Below are 19,551 nucleotides of genomic sequence, written 5' to 3'. Positions count from 1 at the left end.
TTACTTGGCAGATAAATCTCAAGGAGTCCCTGGAGCTGCTCTAGAAAAATAGATAAAAGGTGGACATTGGTAGCTCATGCCTATAATCTTAGCTAATGTGGAGGCTGAGATCTGAGGATCACAGTGTGAAACCAGCCCAGGCAGAAAAATCTGTGAGACTTTTCTCTCTGTTTAACTATTAAAAAGCCAGAAGTGGAGGTGTGGTTCAAGAACAGCAGAGTTGAGGAAAAATGACAAGTGAGAGCACAAGGCCTTAAGTCCAAGCCCAAGTACCAGTATCAATTTTTTTTTAAAAAAGATGTGAATAGACTCCTGTCTTGAAAAAAACAGGAAAAGGCAGTACTGGAAGTATGGTTCAAGAGGTAGTGTACCAGTCTTTGGTAGAGTACCAGCCTAGCAAACAAAGGCCCTTGACAGTTGAAACTGTAGTAGGTACTATCAAACCATTCTTTCAAACTTCTTTTTTTTTTTGGGGTCCGGTTGTGGGGCCTGAACTCTGGGCCTGGGCGCTGTCCCTCAGCTCTTCAGCTCAAGGCTAGCACTCTACCACTTGAGCCACAGCACCACTTCTGGCTTTTTTCTTTTTGCTTATGTGGTGCTGAGGAATCGAACCCAGGGCCTCAGGCATGCAAGGCAAGCACTCTACCACTGAGCCATCTTCCCAGCCCCTCTTTCAAACTTCTTTAGAATGCAGAATAGAGAATATTGTAGAGTGGTTAGAGTGTGGGATCATTCATTACCCTCCTTTCATGTCAGCCCTGACCCCTTCCCTCCTTCCCTCCTCTTCCCTCCATGCCTTCCTTCCTCTGTCTCTTTTTTGGTTGTACTAGCATTTGAAGTCAGAGCCTGCTGCTTACTATTCAGTTGCTCTACTACTTGAACCCTGCACCAGCCCACTTTCTGAGCCTTTCTGAACCTCAATGCCCTTATCTGTAAAATGAGGACAATTATCTCTGAGCTCTATAATTTGGAGTATTTTCAGGAAAATTTTATAAGAATAGTTGAAGTAATAGATATGAAAACACCTAAATGCTTAAGAGCATTATTGATGAGAAGGAGCACATCTTTTTTTTAATACATTTTTTATTGTACAAATGCTGTACAGAGGGGTTGAGTTACATGAGTAAGGTAATGCGTACATTTCTTATCAAGCATTGCTGCCTCCTCTTTTGCTTTTCCCCTACCATCCCTTCCTTCCCACCTCCACAAATACGCTCCATAACCCCCACACCCCCTACCCATGCCTAAATTGTAAAGTTCATTTTTCAACATAGTGTCTTGTACATCTCATTGTTACAATGGATCAACCTGTATCCCTATTTAAATATTTTGTTTTTTCCCTTTCCCTCCCCAAATTAGAAAACTGTATATACAAGATACAGGGCATTGACATCAAATACAGTGAAAACAGGGGGTATACCTTGGGGGAAGAACATACAAAGAAACAAAAAAAAATCACATGGTACATTATAAATACGTTAGAAACCATAGCAAGAAAGAAAAAGACAAAACTTGTGTCGCTATCTTGGGGTTCATTTCACTTGACATCATCTTATTTGGTCATATGTACATAGCTTTTGACCTTTTCTGCTTGTCCCTGACATATACTAGTTATTGTAAGTAAGGAAACCATGGGACCTATGTTTCTTTGGGCCTGGCAAGAAGGAGCACATCTTCACTCCAGATTTATCCTTTGTGTCCTGGGCTTTTTTTTTTTTTTTTAACTTTTTTTGGCTTTGATAATTGGCTTTGATAATTGGATGCTCTCAGATGAGATCTCCTGGTGTCAGGTTAAATCCATGTTGCCTTACAGGTGGGTGGGCAGGTGGGTGGCCTGTTCTAGGATTTGTCCTAGTTTAGCAGCAGTGGTGTTCCAAGGAAATGAAAAAGAAATGAATTTAGGCTGCTCCTGCAAGAGTCTGTGTTACAGGAAGCTCAGCAAAAAGGACATGGTGTCTGCTATCTCTGCTGGCTTCTTAGAGACAGTGTGTGGCACCAAAGCCCTGGTGCTGGGTTATCCTGCACATCACCAGTGGCACTGAGAGCACATTGTAGCTCTTTTCTCATTGATTGATTGGTGCTGGTACTGGGGCTTGAACTCAGGGCTTCCCACTTAGCTTTTTGCACATTACTAGTTCTCTCCTACTGGAGCCACACTTCTACTTCCCAGAGATTATGGCTTTTTCAGAATGCTACTCCAGTCAGTCTTTGTACCCCAGCCCTTCTTCACCTCTGGCATTGTGTAGCAGTCACTCATCAATCTGTGACTGGTCAAGTGCCTGCCATGTTTCTGAAAAGGACAATCAAGATGTCAGGGTGTTCCCCCATCTCTGCCCTCAGGGCTAGGCATCAAGGCTGGGCTGTTACAGTGGACCAGAATGGCAAGACCTGATGGAAATACTCCCCAGGATACATTGGGGAGAATACAATTGAAGCTCCTAGCTAGCAGGTGCTAAGCTGAGTTGGGTTTGATTTCTGTCTTCAGAACTAGAGAAAGCAAGTATAAGCAAATATATGGAGAAGCAATAGTGCTTGGGGCATTGGTGAGAAAAAGGTTGCAGGCAGAGTAGCTTCTCCCACCCAGGCTTGGCTGGAACTCAAACTCATGTGGTTGTACACCTGTTGCAGGACCCCCACCAAGAAGATCACTTCAAAACCAAGGCTTTATTCAGGTGGGCTGCAGCTCCGGCTTTGTCCCACACACTGACTCAGCAGAACTTAGGAGGAAGCCCCGAGCTGAAATTTCACAGTGTTTATAAAGGCAAAAACTACAAAGGGATAAAAGGAGAAGAAAAAAAAAGAAATCACAGACTGACAAATTTAAGGCAACAAGAGGTGTCAGCAGGGCATTCCAAGGCAATAAGGGGTTGTAGGGAGTTATCAAACTGGCTGGGTCTTAAAGGGCATTCCAGAGCAGTTAAAGCTTAGCAGGGAGTTTCCTGGCTAGTTGGGTTCTGATAAGCTGTAGCTGGGATAATTGGTGGTCTGGGTTTGTTCACAGGGTCTGTTTATCTTGGGCCAGCTTGGTCATCTCCTGAAGTTTGTGGGGACCCAAGGCCAGCTATAGTACAAAGTGGGGCCTGACTTCAAAGTAGCTTTGTTCAAGTAATCTATGGTTTAGCAGTTTCAGCACAAACAAGACGGTTTCTGAAATTCAGGTGGGCCCAAGGTTAATATGAGCAGCAGAAGGGTTACTGCTTCTAAACGAAGCCACTTTTAACTCTTCAATGTCTCATATCCACACTAGCCCCTTCCATATCCCAGGATAGTTCTTGTGTCCTGGATTCCTCTTCCCTCACTCCCTCCCTTCTTCCCTTCCTCCCTTCCTCCCTTCCTCCCTTCCTCCCTTCTTCCCTTCCTCCCTTCCTCCCTTCCTCCCTTCCTCCCTTCCTCCCTTCCTCCCTTCCTCCCTTCCTTCCTTCCTTCCTTCCTTCCTTCTTTCCCTCCTCTTCCCTCATCCCCTTGCCCCCTCTCCCCTTCCCATTTCCTTCCTTCCTTTTTTTCCCCTTCTGGAGTTGAGACTAGAACTCCAGGCATCACTTTGTCAACCAAGCTTTTTTTCTCAAGGCTGATGTTCTCCCACTTGAGCCACACCTGCACTTCCAGCTTTTTTTCTGTTTCATTGGAGATAAGAGGCTCATGGACTTTTCTGAAGAGACTGCCTTTAAATCATGATTGTCAGCCTTCAGCCTCCTGACTAGCTTGGATGACAGGTGTGAGTCACCAGTACCAATCTAGCTCTACTTTATTTACCAATTCAATCTAATCCATAACTTTTAACACGCTGAGTTTGGGTGGTGGCCAGTGTCATATTCACCATAGGCCTGAGCCCCCTTCCTTCCACTCTGAGAATCTCTTAACAGTTGGCCATCTGATATATTGGTGGATCCTCCTCTTCGGTGGTGCTGGGGATCTTGCAATGGGACAGTCCAGATGGGGTGACATGTCATCACTTACTGATGTATTCTTTTTTTTTTTTTTTGTCGGTCGTGGGGCCTGAACTCTGGGCCTGGGCGCTGTCCCTTAGCTCTTCAGCTCAAGGCGAGCGCTCTACCACTTGAGCTACAGCGCCACTTCCGGTTTTCTGGTGGTTTTATTGGAGATAGGAGTCTCACGGTCTCTCCTGCCCGGGCTGGCTTTGAACCGCTATCCTCAGATCTCAGCCTCCTGAGTAGCTAGGATTACAGGCGTGAGCCACCAGCGCCCGGCTACTGATGTATTCTGACAGTGCCTTAATTTCATATTTTTTAAGGAGCCTCTCCCTGCCTTCCAGCAACTCAACACTGGATCCCACAAAACTGGCTCCAGCCTCAGTGATGGCTGTGATTCTTCTTGCCTGGTGCCTTCATGGTCTGCAGAGGTGTCAGGAGCCAGCAGCTGAAGAGCAGTCTGCAGCTTTGAATGAGGTGATGTACAGATTACTTACTCCTCAAACTCTTTCTGTACCTAAGTGTGTAACTTTAGCATGCATTTCAGTGCACTTTTTTTTTTTTTTGGTCATGGAACCTGAATTCTGGGCCTGGGCACTATCCCTCTGCTTTTTTTTTTTTTTTTTTTAATAATTTTTTATTGTGAAAATACCGTACAGAGGGGTTAGAATTACATGAGCAAGGTAATAAGTACATTTCTTATCAAGTATTGTTGCCTCCTCCTTTATTTTTCCCCTCCCATCCCTCCCCTCACATCTCCTTATCCCTCAGATCTTCATCTCAAGGCTAGTGCTCTGCCATTTGAGCCACAGTGCCCCTTTTGGCTTTTTCTCTTATGTGGTGCTGAGGATCAAACCCAGGGCTTTATGCATGCAAAACCAGCACTCTACCACTGAGCCACCTTCCCATCCCCTCATTGCACATCTTAAAATGCAACTTGTAGTATTTGAGGCACAAAAATGGTGTTTACTCTGAATTCTAAGATTCCTAAATAGTTAACTTATTTATGCCCCAGAAATTGATATCATTACCTCAACTAAGTAAATGACTAGTAGTATTAGCCAATAGATGAATTCAGGCCCACTGAATTTAATATCAGAAGCAATGCAGAGGCACAGAGGCTTGTAATTAGGGTGGGCGCTAGTCTCTCATGCCTGTAATCTTAGCTGTTGAGGAGACTGAGACCTGAGGATCATTGTTTTGAAGCCAGCCCAGGCAGGAAAGTCCATGAGACATTTATTTCCACTTAGCCAAGGAAAAGCTGGAAGTGACCAAGTGCTGGTGGCTCACACTTGTAATCCTACCTACTCAGGAGGCTGCATCTGAGGATCAAGGTTCAAAGTGAGCCTGGACAGGAGAGGCCATGAGACTCCTATCTCCAGTAAGCCACTGGAAAACCAGAAGTGGCACAGTAGCTTAAATGGTAGAGTGCTTGCCTTGAGCGGAAGAGCTGAGGGATAGTGCCCAGGCCCAGAGTTCAAGCCCCACAACCAACAACAACAAAACACTAGAAGTGGTGCTATGGTTCAATGGTAGGGTGCTAGCCTAGAGCAAAATAAGTTCCAGGGCAGTGCCAGGCCCTGAGTTCAATTTCTAGGGCTGACGCAGAAAAAGGCTTATTCTTAGTTTAACCTTCTCCTGTTGCTATCTGGAAAGTATTAATATTTGAACAAAAGGTGCTGTGTTGTCACTTTGTACTGGGCCCCTCTACCCTGTGGCTAGTCCTGAGGAAGGTTCATGTGCCTCATCCCTGCTACATTGTGTGCTTGCTCTATCATGGAATCTCGGTAAGTGTGGGGGAGTGTCAGCTGGTCCTGAAGTAGTGAGCTCCCCATCCTTGGAAGAATTCAAAGTTGAAACTGGAGGAAATTGGAATGCCAGATGGGAGGAGTTAGAGTAGGCAATCCTTAGGATCTGAGTTCCTATGAACCCTGATTGTAGGATTCTGTAACTTATCCTTCTACAATGTTACTGAATGTCAGAAAATAGAGGAGATGAGGACCGAGGAAAATGGTCTAGTGTGTAGGATTCTGCAAGTACGAGGAACTTGGAGTTATTTCCTTACTGTTGGCAGCAGTACTGGGCTGCTGACCCTCTGCTCTCCCCAATGTTATCTGTATGGGAGAAGCTCTGTTCTAGTGCTGAAAGTTCTCCTCTTGGTCAAAGGTCACAGCAGTGACACTAGAAGTGCTAGTGTCCTCCTTCTGAGGCCTAGCAATTACTTGCCCAGCACCTTTGTTTGCTAAAGAGGGGAGTGTGTGTGTGTGTGTATTTGCATGTGTGTGTGCATTGGTAAACAGGACGGACTGGAGGGCAGGAAGAACAAATGACACTCCAGACCTCCTGCCATGTATGTGACATTCCTTCTCAATGTTGGAACTTTAGGCAAGTTATTTTCATCTCTTTTCACCTCACTTTCTGCCTCTGGAAAAGGGATCTGAGAGAATGAATTTTAGCAACTTGACTCAATTTTTAGAGATTTTCATTAATAACACAATTTATACAGCACTTTGTGTTTTTCAAAGAACTTTTCACATATGTGAGCTCACCAAAATTGTCTTAACAATGAGAAGGTGGTATTTGCACCATTTAAGTGATAAAGGAACAAAGGCCAAAAAGACAGTGGGTGGCAAAACTAGGCCTCTATGTCCACCATTTCATATAGGGATCTTGGCTATTTTCTAAAAGTTTAGCCTTTTGTTCATTGAGCTAATAATGACAGGTTCCCATAATGTGATACTCACATAGTCCCTAGGCTGCTCCTGTGCACAAGGATTGTTTTTCTAAGACAGGATCTGTCTATGTAGCCCATGTTTACCTCATACTCTTAGTGTTCTTCTTGCCTCTGTTTCCTGAGTACCACAATACATGGCCACAGGGATGGTTTTTGCTGAGGTCCTCCATCCTTCTCTGGTCTGCTTTGACTGGGAATGTAGCAGGGTGAGAGCCAAGCCCTGAGTTCTAAAGTTAGATACCTTCTGTTCACATCTCCCAATTTGTCCTGTAGCTGAGTGGCCTGGACAAATGACCTTTTGGGACCTGATTTTTTTCATGTGTAAAAGAATGGTAAACTTAGCTTCTTTCATGCAGGGCTGGTGCTATACCACGAAAGCTATACTTCTACTTCCTACATTTCTTTCTAGTTAATTAGAGATAAGAGTCTCATAGATTTTCCTGCCTGCATTGGCCATGAACCATAATTTAATGATCTTAGCCTCCTGAGTAGCTAGGATTACAGGTATGAGCCACTAGCATTGGGATATTAGGCATATTTTTTAAATTAGCTTTTAGGCTTGGAATTGTAGGCTTCTTTGGTTTTCTTTTTAGTATCTGTTAAGTAATTTTCAAGGTACTGCCTGAAGTCCCAGGGAGCCCCTGTGAACCTACTTGAAAGAAGATCTCATCACTTAAAAAACAAAACAAAAAAGAGAACCACCAGGAAAAAAAAAACACCCTGCATAACACCTCTGTGAACATGGGAGAGCAAAGAAGGTAAGTTATGACATCCACTTCTTGCTGCCATTTGGTATTTTGCAAACTGCCACTGCTATTAACAGTCACTTTTGAGTATTTATGATCTTGCAGTTAGTTGGAGCACTTTGATTCTCATAAGAAAAACAGGTTCACATTTAGAAAATGTGCCCTACAAGTAGCTGAGATCCCTCAGGGAGGCTGATGGATGGGGCCCACACAGGGGAAGGAAATGCAGCCACCTCGCCAGCCTGCAGAACTTTGCCTTTTCCACACACCCTAGTTGGAAGCTGTTTTTGTTTGTTGTGGTGGTGGTTGTTTGTTTTTGTGTTTTTTTTCCAGTCTTGGTATTTGAACCCTGGACCTGGGTGCTGTCCCTTAGCTCTTCAGCTCAAGGCCAGCACTCTACCACTTGCTGCTTCCAGCTTTTTCTGTTTATGTGGTGCTGAGGAATTGAACCCAAGTTCTCATGCATGTGAGGCAAGCACTCTATTACTGAGCCACCTTCCTAGCCCCTTGAAAGCTGTGTGTTTATGTCTGGATCCTTACCCTGCCAGGGATGGACTTTCTGTGTGGCCCTGGCATAGTGTCCCATGGCAAAAGGACATGTAGCTAAATACCAAACCACTTTCCACACATATGTCCTTGCACCACACCAGCCACAATGCTAGCAAAGACCAGAAGCTGGTCTTTGAATTTATCCCAGAGTCCTAAACTGGTTCTTGGTGTGTGCAGGATAGAAGGGAGAGTTTTGGATCTGGCCAGTGTTGAAGCATCAGCCCAAGTAGAGCACCAGATCCTAAACTAGAAATTGGGAAAACACTGGCTCCCACTTTGGGCCTCAGTTTTGACTCTCGCTACATGATGCTTTGAGGTCCATGAGGTGCTTCAGTGCCAAATTATACAGGACTTGTGTTCAAGAGAAGTTGGGGTTTCCAGAGAAGGAGAATTGCATTTTAGGATTATTAGTTGTTTTTTTGTTGTTTTGGTGGTGATCGTGAGGCTTAAACTCTTTGCCTGAGCGCTGTCCCTGTGCTCTTCAGCTTAAGGTCAGCGCTCTACCTCTTGAGCCACAGCACCACTTCTGAGCATTGCATTTCAGTGACAAATTTACAAAGGTCTTGTCACTGTACATGTAAAGAAAGCATCATCAGCTTGTCAGTGAGAATCTTTTCACCAAGTGGATATGAGGGAAGGTTGGGGTTCCTACTCTGTGAGACTTTAGCTGGGCTCTGGGTCTTCTCAGGCTTGTTTCTACTTCTGTAAAATCCTTCCAGGAAACCTCTTCACATTGAGTTGCTATGGCTTCTTGGGCTCCTCTTGGCTGTGACAGCTTCTGACACTGCCCTTGTTTGGGGGCAGCTTGGATGGTTTTGAGGAACCCTAGTCAGACATGCTTTAGAATCTGTTGGGATTCATCTCATGTGTTTTTGATTTTAGATTGAAGTTCATGGATTTGGGAGGAGAAAACCAGAGAAGTAAATGCCATTCTTAGCACAAAGTTGATGTATTTTCACTGTCAATTTGACCTTGATCACCTAGTCCGTGGGCCTTCATAGTTCTCCAATGCCAAAAATCTTTTTTTTCCTTTTTTAAACATTACTCCCCCCCCCCCACCTCCCAATCTATCTCTTTCTGTGTCAGTACTAGAGCTTAAACTCAATGCCTGGGTGCTGTCCTTTAGCTTTTTCATTCAAGGCTGGTACTCTACCACTTAAGCCATACCTCCAATTTAGGGTTTTGCTGATGCATTAGAGGTAAGGGTCTCTTTGATGTTTCTGTTTGTGTTAGATTTGAACTTCTATCCTTAGATCTCAGCTTCCTGCATAGTTAGGCATGCCCATCTCTTTTGAGAAGACCTGGTGATGTAACATATTATTGACTGTTTGCTGTGCACCTGGTAAAGTGTTGTGTGGCAAGGCTATGAAGACACTCAAGACATCATCTGTGCTCAAGTATCCCAAGAATGAACTGCAGCTCAGATGTGTGCAACAGCGCTCTCAGCGCACTGGGGAATGTGCATTGATAGTGTTCATAGGACTTCAAGGAAGTTAGTTACCTGACCAGGCTTTCCAATTTCCTGATTTTGTGCTTTAAATGAATTTCCATGATTCCCTTCCATTTCCTTCAAACCATAATATTTTTTTTTGGTTGGTTGTGGGGCTTGAACTCTGGGCTGGGACACTGTCCTTGTGCTCTTCAGCTCAAGGCGAGAACTCTACTGCTTGAGCCACAGTGCCACTTCTGGTTTTCTAGTGGTTTATTGGAGATAGTAGTCACACGGACTTTCCTTCCTGGGATGGCTTTGAACCTCGGTTCTCAGATCTCAGCCTCCTGAGTAGCTGGGATTACAGGCAGGAGCCACCAATGCCTGGCAAACCATAACATTTTAAATGTTACAAGAGAGAGAGAAAATTACAGAAGCTAGCATATTTCTTTTGGAGACATACCCAGAGACTCATTATTTTTAAGCATTTTCTTAGCACTTCTTGTGTTGAAAGCATTTTTAACTCATTAATTAGTAATCCACATTAATATATAGATGGAATTAATCTATTCCAGACAGAAGTTTGTCTTGAGGAAATACAAAAAACTTAAGTACTATTCCTTTCCACCTGTATCTTCTCTCTCCTCCCCTCCACCACACTTTATCTTGTTCATTATTTAGATTATTGCTCTGATCATTACACTCTGATTGAGCGCCACAAGTGTCCTTGGAGCTTCCACAAAATTTGGGTTGGGTGTCTTCCCACTCTTCTGGACTCCAGGCTGTACATGGGTCTGCTTTGGGGACTCATTAGCACTTGAAAATGAAATTGGCCTCATAAATAGTCATCCTCAGGAAACAACGGGCTCTCCCATTTTTATTTTAGTTGCATTCAGCTGAAAACCTCTTAGCTTGTATTCTTGTTTGAGGAGAGTTTTTTTTTTCCTTCTTGCGGATCCTAGGGCTTGAATGCAGGGCTAGGTCTTAAATGCAAGGCCAGGAGATTTTGTTTGTTTGTTTTTTGTTTGTTTTTCCTCAAGGCTGGTGTTCTACCACTTGAGTCCCAGCTCCACATCTGGCTTTTTGGTGGTTATTTGGAGCTATGTGTCTCAAAGACTTACCTTTCTTTCTGAGCTGGCTGAAAACCATGATCCTCAGATCTTAGCCTCCTGAGTAGCTAGGATTTCAGGTATTAGCCACTAGTATCTGGCTAGGAGGTTAGTTTTTACCTTCAGAAAAAAAATCTCCATAACATGACTACCATTTATGTCTCTCTTTGGAACAAGGGCTCCCCTGTCCTTGTATTTGATCAAGATGATAATTTTCCACCTTGTACAGATAAGGAAATTGAGGACCATGAGGAGCAATCTCAAGATTGGTAAAAGTCAGAGCTGATATACATCTCCAAAGCTCTCCCCTTCCTATATTTCTTTGGTTCACCATTCTGGGCCTTCCCAGTGTGGTGCTCATGTTCACCCACAGTGGGCTGTCTGTCTTCCTCTGCTGCTGGCCTCTGGTGGGAGAAGCTTGCAGAGGATGTGATGGTCTCCTGATTATACTCTTGTCTTCATTTTGTCACCTGGTGATCTGTTTCAGGAGCTGCCTGTCTATGGGCCCCCCTGTCCTCTTCCTTCCTTCCTGTCCTGGCACAAAGGAGCCACTCTTGGTACTAAGATTGCTGTGACATCAGATATGTAGAGAATCAGCCTATTGTCCATGTGGGGTCATAGATCTGAGGATTCTATCCCTGACCTCTGGGAGCTCTTAGTGTTATCAGAGAAGAGCTGCCTTGTCCTCCTGGAGTCCCCTTCATTAGCTCCTTTTCTTTCTGCCCTTACAGGTCATGCCTGTTTCAGTAAGTAGTTATTATATGCCAGGTCTCATGCTCACAGACTGCTATCTGTGACAACCTACTCATTAGGAGGTGAAATCATTGTTCCTCTTACCAGATAGGGAATCAATTGTTTAAGGGCTGGGCGCCAGTGGCTCATACCTGTAATCCTAGCTACTCAGGAGGCTGAGATCTGAGGATCATGGTTCAAAGCCAGCCCAGGCAGGAAAGTCCATGATGCTCTCATCTCCAATAAACCACTAGAAACCCAGAAGTGGCACTGTGACTCAAGCAGTAGAGCACTTGCCTTGAGCTGAAGAGCTGCGGGATAGTGCCCAAGCTCAGAGTTCAGGACCCCTGACCAAAAAATAAATAAATAAAAATAAATAAATAAATAAAAAATAAAGAATCATTTAAGGAAGGGGCTAAGAAAAAGAAAATACAGCTAAGAAAAAAAGAGAGCAGCAGAGATTCCTAATCTCCATATCTAATAGATATAAAAAACATTCAAAAAAACATTTAAAAAACAGATTGTACCCAGGTGCGGGTGGCTCACCACTGTAATCCTAGCAATTCAAGAGTCTGAGATCTGAGGGTCCTGGTTTGAAGCCAACCTGGAAAGAAAAGTCTGTGAGGCTCTTTATCTCCAATTAACCTGCAAAAAGCCAGAACTGGAGGTATGGCTCAAATGGTATAGCACTAGCCTCGAGCAGAAAAAGCTTAAGGAAGGGCTAGGAAGGTGGCTCAGTGGTAGAGCGCTTGTCTTGCATGCATGAGGCCCTAGTTCCATTCCTCAGCACCACATAAGTAATAAAAGGAAAAAGCCAGAAGTGGTGCTGTGGCTCAAGTGGTAGAGTGCTAGCCTTGATCTGAAGAGCTAAGGGACAGTGCACAGGCCCAGAGTTCAGGCCCCATGACCAGACCCAAAACAAAAAACAAAAACAAAAAAGCTTAGGGATAGTTCAGTCCCCAGTTGAGTGGGGCTCAGTGTCCCAGCTCTGAGTTCACTCTCCAGTACTTGCACCAAAATAGGAATAATATTAATAATTACTTAAGAAGGAACAGGAAATACTTAGGATGTGGTAGATGTTTGAATCCTGAAGCTCCCTGTTGAGTTGCCTTATTTCCCTTGTAGTACTGTTGCAGTGGTGTGTGTGTGTGTGTGTACACAAGTAACCCTATTAGTTATTCTATTGTGACCATTAGGACCCATGAGCAAGAACTATTATAAGAAAACAGAAGTGTTGAACAATACGCTGTAAGCTACAACAGTAGATGGCCAAGCCAGATGGACCCCAGGTATCATTGATTCTGGACTGTGCACAGTTAACCAATCACAGACAGTATTGGCTCCTTGGTTAAACCCCAGAGAAAAAGCTGCTTTGCTAGGGATGCTGCAAGATAGACTGGCCAAGTGAATATCCTGTGTTAAAACAGGGAGAGGCAAGTCAGTAAGGTGAGGGCTATGCAATGCTCTGAAGGAAATGGGCATAAGTGAGAGCACCTGTCCTAAAGGGGCTTGTGGTATTAGTCTTTCCCCACACCACCATCCTAGAAGTTGTCCCTCAGCTTTTTGCTCAAGGTTAGCACTCTGCTACTTGAGTCATAGCTCCACTTCTGGCTTTTTTGTTGCTTTATTGGAGATAAGGAGCCTCATTGACTTTTCTGCCTAGGATGGCTTCAAAGCATGGTCCTCAGATCTCAGCATCCTGATTAGGATTACAGGCATGCGCCATGGGCACCCATCTATAATGCTGTTCTTAATGGCAGTGGCACTCAGACAGGGCCTTCATCCGTGTCTTATTATATGGTCTCATCCTAATAGGTACTGTCCTCAGGCTAGAGTGTAGGGGACTCACTGGAAATCTCAGGCCTGGCCACAGTGACAATTGAGTGAGTTACATTTCTTGAATTTGGATGCAGGCCACCTGCTTTGCTTCTTGGGTTTCTGCTTTCAAGTGCTCTGCTGGACTATACCTGGGGTCTCTGGTGAGACGCCTGGGTGAATGTGGGCACTTTTCAGAATGGCTTAGAAGCAGCTCTTGGTGGCTTTGCAGCTTGGCTTTCATTTCTGGCATGACAGTGCATTGGGAAGGTTCTGGATCGAGTCAGGCTTAGCTTTGGGCTCAGTCTCTGCCACATGCTAGCTCTTTCTTCCATTCCAGATGAGTCACTGTCCATCTTAGGCTGCCCTGTCCTGTCTCCTCCTCATATACCTATCTCTGACTTGGGGCCAGGGATCTGATGAAGAAATTCTCTTCAGACAAATAGAGATTTCCTGGAAGGAAATTGATCATGTAAAGCTGGTTTCTCCACTGGCAGTTGTTTAATTTTATTTCCCTTTCATTTTTCTTCCTCTTCTCAGGGATCACTGCCTATAAGAACTTGATAGCAACGAGACTTAGATGGTTAAATGTAAATTGGAGCTGGCTTCTGAAACTTCAGGTGAGTTTCTTCAGGCCTGGGAAATTTTTCAGAGCCCTATGCACCTAATGCATTTTAGCCTTTATTTTTATTTTTCACCTATATTTTTTTTCTTGTATTACTTCTAGATGCCTTTTATTTTCCCTTAGGACTCAAGCATAATTTTGGTTGCTTTTAGGTGTAATTATAGAAGGCCTAACTCATTTCAGTGAGAGGAAGATTTATTATTTCACATAATAATAACCACAGTGGGACTGGGGGGTTATCCAGGGGAAGGGCGCACGCCTGGCACGTGTGCAAGGCCCTGGGTTCAGTCCTCAGCCCTGGGAAAAAAAAGAAAAAAATAATAACCATAGCACAAGGGAGACGGTAGAATTCATTAATTCAGTGGCTCAGTACTGTCTTCTTTTTTTGTCTTTTGTTTTGTGAGCCATGGGGCTTGAACTCTGGGCCTGGGCTTTGTCCCTGAGCAACTCAGCTCAAGGCTAGCACTCTACCACTTTAGCCACAGGGCCACTTCTGATTTTCTGGTGGTTTATTGGAGATAAGAGTTTCGCAGGTTTTCCTGCCTGGGCTGGCTTTGAACCATGATCCTCAGATCTCAGCTTCCTGAGTAGATAGGATTACAGGCCTGAGCCACTGGCACCTAGTCTGTCTTCTTATATTTATATTCCTACCATCTTTTGAATTGACCATACTGGGTATATTCTCCACAGGCTAAAGCTCATCATCCCAAGTTGGCTGTTGCAGCACCAGACATCCCATGTAAACACAGAAACCAACAGAATGGATGATGAGACAAAATTGGGATTTGTTTGCAAAGAGGACTGAGAAGTGACCACTGAGGTGGTATCTATCCTTGATGAGAAACATATACCTTTTCTCTTTTGCTTGACAGGTTAAGAACAAATATCTTGTCATGGCATAATGAGATTACATACTGTGCCCTCAACTATTATTTCCTCATTTTATTTCCTTCTGCTCTCTACACTAGAAGGCCAAACAAGACCACTAGCTATTGTCAGAACTATGTACACCTCATTTTTACCTCCTTGTTCTAGGCAGGCTGAGCCTGTGCCTGAACCACATCCTGCCCATGTGGCCTGCCCTGCAGCTGTAGCATAAGACAAAAACGGCTAGAGTCAACAGTACTAGCAGAGCCTCTCCCTTGTTCCCTCCCAAGTATGTATTTTGAAAACAATCTTTTTATTTTATTTTTTTTAATTTAATTTAATTTTATTTGTGAACATACTGTACAGAGGAGTTACAATTACATGGGCAGGATAATGTGTACATTTCTTACCAAGCATTGCAGCCTCCTCCTTTGTTTACCCTTCACATCCCTTCCCAGCCTCCCCCCTCCCCCCAATCTTTTTATTTTTATTGCAAGATAAAACAGAAAATATAGCTGGCACTGTTGGATCATGCTTGTAATCCTAACTCATCAGCAGGCTGAGATTTTAGGATTAAGTTTCAAAGCTAGCTTGGGCAGGAAAGTCTGTGAGCCTCTTCTCTCCAACAAACCATCAAAAAGCCTGAAGTAAAGTGGTGGCTCAAGTGGTAGAGTGCCAGCCTTGAGCAAAACAGCTAAGAGACAGTGCCCAGGTCTTGAGTTCAAGCCTCAGAACTGGCACTCCCACTCAGGATCCATCCAGGATCCTGCTTTCCCTTGATCTGTCAGACCTCCTCTGCCTCCTCCAGTCTGTGACATTTCCACTGTCTTTTCTTTAGTATGAGCTTGACACGTTTGAAAAGGGCAGCTACTGATCCTGTGGGAAGCCTCCCAGTGTGACTTGGGTGGGTGTTTTTTTACTTTGGCTGGTCCTGGGGCTTGAACTCGGGGCCTGGGTGCTCTCTTTGAGCTAGTTATAGGCTATCACTCTACCACTTGGAGCTACAGCACCCACTTCCAGTTTTCTGGTGTTCACTGGAGATATGAATGTCACAGACTTTTCTCTCTGGGCTGGCTTTGGACCAACATCCTCAGATCTGAGCCTCCTTATTGGCTAGTATTCCATGGGTGAGCCACTGGAACCCAGCTAGGCATATATTGGTTTCCTTGTTTGTTTGTGCCTAATTTTATAACTGAATGAGAAAGCTCAGTTATGTCATATCAATTTCTGGTGTCTCATTGCCTGGATGTATCTTTGGTCATCTACTTAAGGTGATCCTTGCCAGTATTTTTCAGGATGAGGCCATTGTTTCTTACATGATAATTGGCAAATAACATGAGTCTATAGTTCAATTGTAAAGAGATTTTCTTCAAAGAGTATCTCTGTGCAGGTTTAGCTTAGGAAACAGATGGGAACCAGATGCTTTGCTTGAGATGGACATAGGCCAGGTTGGTATTCCAGCAAGATCTTCTGCCTCATCTCTAAATGGCCCAGCTTGTGAAGTGCCTCAAGTTCTGTTTGAGAACCTAGCCTGATGTTGGAGATTTGCCTATAAGCTTTTCTGCAAGATAGTTTCCTTCCAAACTGACATTCACAAAGTGAGTTAGGTTTAATATAAGCAACACAAAATGGAACTGGTATCAAGCAGCATTTATTTAGTGTCTCTGTGTATCTACTACTATGTTAAATCTAAGGACGGTGAAAGTCATAGTCTGTGTCCATGAATCCAGCACCTTTTCTTCAAAGTATGATCCTTTGAGCTCCTGTTCTGACACAATTGTTTAACTACATTGTTTTTACTGTTCTCTTTAAATAGATTTTCACCTGTGACACTCATCTTCAGTGAAACACCAAAAAAAAATCTGGAAGTGGAGCTGTGGTTCAAGTGGCTAGGCCCTAGGTTAGAACAAAAAAGCTCAAGAGCAATGCCCAGGCCTTGGGTTCAAGCCCCAGAAATGAGGTAAGAGGAAATTAGCAGCTACTAGATAAAACAGAAGGTTAAGAGGCCAGAGCTAGAGTGGCTCAAGCCTACGATTATAACTACCTAAGGAAGTTGAGATCTGAGGATCCAGATTTGAAGCCAGCCCAGGCAGACAAATCGGAGACTTATCTGGAGAAGGTTTATTTAGAATGATGGCTCTACTGAAACCACTGAAGCAGTAGAAAACATAGATTCTCTTTTTTTTCTCTCCTGTCTCCCTTATTCTTGTTCTTTTTTTCTTCTTTCTCTCTGCTTCCTTTCTCTCCTAGCACATGCTAGGCTAGACATCTAACCACTGTGTTTGATACCCAGCCACATGTTTGGATTTTTACATAATCCAATTCTCTCCAGGTGCCGGTGGCTCATGCCTGTAATTCTAGCTACTCAAGAAGCTGAGATCCAAGAATCAGGGTTCAAAGCCAGCCCTGGCAGGAAAACCTGTGAAACTCTTATCTCCAATAAACCACCAGAAAACTGCAAGTGGCGCTGTAGCTCAAATGGTAGAGTGCTAGCCTTGAGCTGAATTGCTCAGGGACAGTGCCCAGCCCCAGAGTTCAAGCCTCAAGACTGCCAAAAAAAAAAAAAATCCAATCTCTTTACCTCTGAAAAGTTCCATTTTCCTTATATTTATAAACTTATACCTTTCTAGCTCCACAACTCCAGACTTCACACATTTACACTACTGAAGGATAAATAATGAGATGCATCTTTTTTAATGAGGGAAGGGGGACTCATCTTAAAAACCACAAATCAAAGCATCTTACTAGTCAGCTTAGAAACCTACTGCCTTTTCCCATTAAGTTCCATATTAAGAGTTAAAACTATCCTGAGCTGGGCATAGGTGGCTAATGCCTGTAATCCTAGCTACTCAGGAGTCTAATGTTTTGGGGGCCAGAAAATCTGAGATTCATCTCCAATTAACCACACACACACACACACACAAACACAGAGAGAGAGAGAGAGAGAGAGAGAGAGAGAGAGAGAGAGAGAGAGAGAGAGAGAGAACAACTTTATTCCATCTCATAAGCTCGACGAGCCATGGTATTCAAATCCCAGACCTCCTTTTTGCAAACCTCCTCCCCCTCATTTTTTTGTGCCAGTCCTAGGGCTTAAACTCAGCATCTGGGCACTGACGTTGTGCTTCTTTTGCTCAAGATTAGTGCTCTACAATTTGAGCCACAGCATCACTTCTGGCCTTTTCTGTGTATGTGGTACTGAGGGATTGAACCCAGGGCTTCATGCATGCCAGGCAAGCCTCTATCACTAAGCCACATTACAATCCCCTTGACCCGTTTTTTTGCAGCATTTTTTTGTTTTTCTTTTCTTGGATTATTAAAATTTGTTAAGGCCTTTGCATTTACTAGTTAGTCCTCCCTCACCTTCTCCTGCCCAATTCATATAATTAAACGTCCTTGCAAACACTTTGCTACTGGCCTGGACAGCCCTGTTCTGCCCATTTGGGCCTTGCCAATCAGTGGCTTGGGTAATCCCTGACCTCGGGATAGTTGGGAGGCTACTTAGCGCTCAGTACCTGTTGGAGGGTCAGATCTTCAAAAACACAAATGCAGATGGACACCCCCAGTCTCCTTTTCCCAGCTGACATCACTCCAGTGACTATGGTCAGCCAAACTTTAAACCACCCAGTTGGTGCCCAAACTCAATGAACCAGAGCCCAGCCACTTCAGACCAAAGAAGAACCCGGACCCAGAAGTATACCTGGCCAGACCCACCCCACAGGGGGAAGTATTTCCCAGGCATTGGGAGCACACTTTGTAGGCATCAGCAGTGGCTATGTGCTGGCTGGGTGCATGGTACTCCCCAAGTTGAGGTTGGCAGGACCAAGTTGCTGGTAAGCCTTGATTGCTGAGAAGGGTAAAGGAGGGAAAAGGCAGCCTGATGGTAGGAGTGAGAGACACAAAGCATATGCATTTTGGTTCCTTAAAAATATGAATCCCTTTGGCTTATTTTTTTTAATTTACTGGCATATTTCTCTTTTCCAATTCATCATAAAATACCCAGAAAACTTAGGAAACCATTAAATAATGCAATTGCACTTTCACCTACCTGTTATTTATTTATGTTTGCTGAGAGATGATGAATTTATTGAGAGTAGAGTATCTACATTCCTTCTACTAATAATATTAACAGTATAAACAATATAAACTCTTTGTCTTCCATCCTAACACATTCTAGATGATCTTTTATTTTCTTTTTTGGTTGGTCCTGGGGCCTGAACTCTGGTCTTGGGTGCTGTCCCTCAAGTCTTCAGCTTAGGGCTAGCACTCTACCACTTGAACAACAGTGCCACTTCGGGCTTTTTCTGCTTACGTGGTACTGAGGAATTGAACCCAGGGCCTCATGCATGCAAGGCAAGTACTGTACCACTGAGCCACCTGGCCAGCCCCTCTAAATGATTTTTAATCATGTAGATTCAAATTTAGATGGTGATGACCAAAGTATAGAGATTTCCATTGTTTCCTGTTTCAGAGTATGTCTTAATATCATATGAAGTTAAATGAATTACATTTCTACAATGATATATTTTGTATGTATTACATATAGTGCATGCATTACACATAGTATACAACACACACACACACACACACACACACACACACACACACACACCTACAGCTTAGCTCCAAGGTATCTTAAAGTTGCCTTCTGATTTCATGCCTCATGATTCTTTTTCTCTCTGGTATTTTAATGGCTCCAGGCAACTGGTATCATGTATACCTTTGAGCTTTCTCATGGATTGTTTTTATACCTTTGAACACTCTCTCTGGCATTTTTTTTTTTTTTTTGCCAGTCATGGTGCCTGAACTCTGGGCCTGGGCACTGTCCCTCAGCTCTTCAGCTCAAGGCTAGTGCTCTACCACTTGAGCCACAGCACCACTTCCAGCTTTTTCTGCTTATGTGGTGCTGAGGAATCGAACCCAGGGCCTCATGCATGCAAGGCAAGCACTCTACCACTGAGCCACCTTCCCAGCCCCCTCTCTGGCATTTTCACCTGTCACAGTCTGATGTATGTCTCA

General features: G+C 43.9%; 1 long non-coding RNA gene across 1 annotated transcript in view; it reads left to right on the top strand.

The window, feature by feature from the left end:
- The window catches only part of LOC138808604 (uncharacterized), a 79,069-nt gene extending 74,462 nt beyond the window's left edge, over positions 1 to 4,607 (top strand). The window contains exon 4 of the long non-coding RNA XR_011366518.1: positions 4,253 to 4,607. This is a non-coding gene — a long non-coding RNA (uncharacterized lncRNA). The remainder of the gene's footprint in view (positions 1 to 4,252) is intronic.
- Positions 4,608 to 19,551: the final 14,944 nt, after the last annotated feature.

This window comes from Dipodomys merriami, unplaced genomic scaffold, assembly GCF_024711535.1.
Source record: "Dipodomys merriami isolate MVZ:Mamm:240054 unplaced genomic scaffold, mDipMer1.0.p SCAF_459, whole genome shotgun sequence".
Classification (NCBI taxonomy): Eukaryota; Metazoa; Chordata; class Mammalia; order Rodentia; family Heteromyidae; genus Dipodomys; species Dipodomys merriami.
This window is presented reverse-complemented; position numbering and strand designations above follow the sequence as displayed.